The sequence below is a fragment of the Homarus americanus genome, unplaced genomic scaffold, assembly GCF_018991925.1.
Source record: "Homarus americanus isolate GMGI-L3 unplaced genomic scaffold, GMGI_Hamer_2.0 scaffold27800, whole genome shotgun sequence".
NCBI lineage: Eukaryota > Metazoa > Arthropoda > Malacostraca > Decapoda > Nephropidae > Homarus > Homarus americanus.
This window is the reverse complement of record NW_024732120.1, coordinates 50,001-51,237: the sequence shown is the minus strand read 5'-3', so window position 1 is coordinate 51,237 and position 1,237 is coordinate 50,001. Positions and strand designations below refer to the sequence as shown.

The following is a 1,237-nucleotide window of genomic DNA, read 5'->3' as shown; positions in this document are numbered from 1 at the left end:
ACCATAAACGATGCCAACTAGCGATCCGGCGTTATTCCCATGACCCGGGCAGCTTCCGAAACCAAAGTCTTTGGGTTCCGGGGAAATATGGTTGCAAAGCTGAAACTTAAAGGAATTGACGGAAGGGCACCACCAGGAGTGGAGCCTTAATTTGACTCAACACGGAAACCTCACCAGGCCCAGACACCGGAAGGATTGACAGATTGAGAGCTCTTTCTCGATTCGGTGGGTGGTGGTGCATGGCCGTTCTTAGTTGGTGGAGCGATTTGTCTGGTTAATTCCGATAACGAACGAGACTCTGGCCTACTAAGTAGTCGACGGATCTCCAGAAAATGGTGTCCAGTTCGCAACTTCTTCTTAGAGGGATAAGCGGCAATTCTAGCCGCACGAGATTGAGCAATAACAGGTCTGTGATGCCCTTAGATGTTCTGGGCCGCCGCTACACTGAAGGGATCAACGAGTTTTCCTCCGAGAGGAGCGGGTAACCCGTTCAAAGCCTTTCTTGATAGGGATTGGGGCTTGCAATTGTTTCCCATGAACGAGGAATTCCCAGTAAGTGCAAGTCATCAGCTTGCGCTGACTACGTCCCTGCCCTTTGTACACACCGCCCGTCTACTACCGATTGAATGATTTAGTGAGGCCTTCGGACTGGCGCTCTTGGATTGTCGGCCCGTTGCCCGCGAGGGTTTTCTGGGGTCGTCGCCTCGAGCTGACGGAAAGATGTCCAAACTTGATCATTTAGAGGAAGTAAAAGTCGTAACAAGGTTTCCAGGTGAACCTGCGGAAGGATCATTAACAGAGAGAAAGAGAACGGGCGCTCTTAACTACTACTACTCTCCTGATTTGGCGGTCTCGGGCTCTGCTCTGGCAACTCCAGCAGCGAAAGAGGACAATCCCGGCCCCCGCACCAAAATAGGTACCACCACGCTGTAGGTGGACCACACTCGGCGAGAGCGCGAAGACCGGAGGAGGACGGACGGGGCTTTGGACGGCTGCCCGTCCGTTCCTTACTACCGGCGAATAAGCCTCTTGACCCAAAAAGAGTGAAATTCAAGTGTCAAAAACAACAACAAGCCGTCCGCCAAACCCAAACCACAAACTTGGGCTATGTCTGTCAAACCCTTTCATTGAGACTCGACCTGTGATGGTTAGTCAAAAAGACCAAATGGCAAATACACAACTCTTAACGGGGATCACTCGGCTCGTGGGTCGATGAAGACCGCAGCAAACTGCGTGT

The 1,237-nt window shown here is 51.9% G+C and overlaps 1 pseudogene; it reads left to right on the top strand.

Moving 5' to 3' along the window:
- Positions 1-1,178: 1,178 nt before the first annotated feature.
- The window catches only part of LOC121868169, a 158-nt pseudogene continuing 99 nt past the window's right edge, over positions 1,179-1,237 (top strand).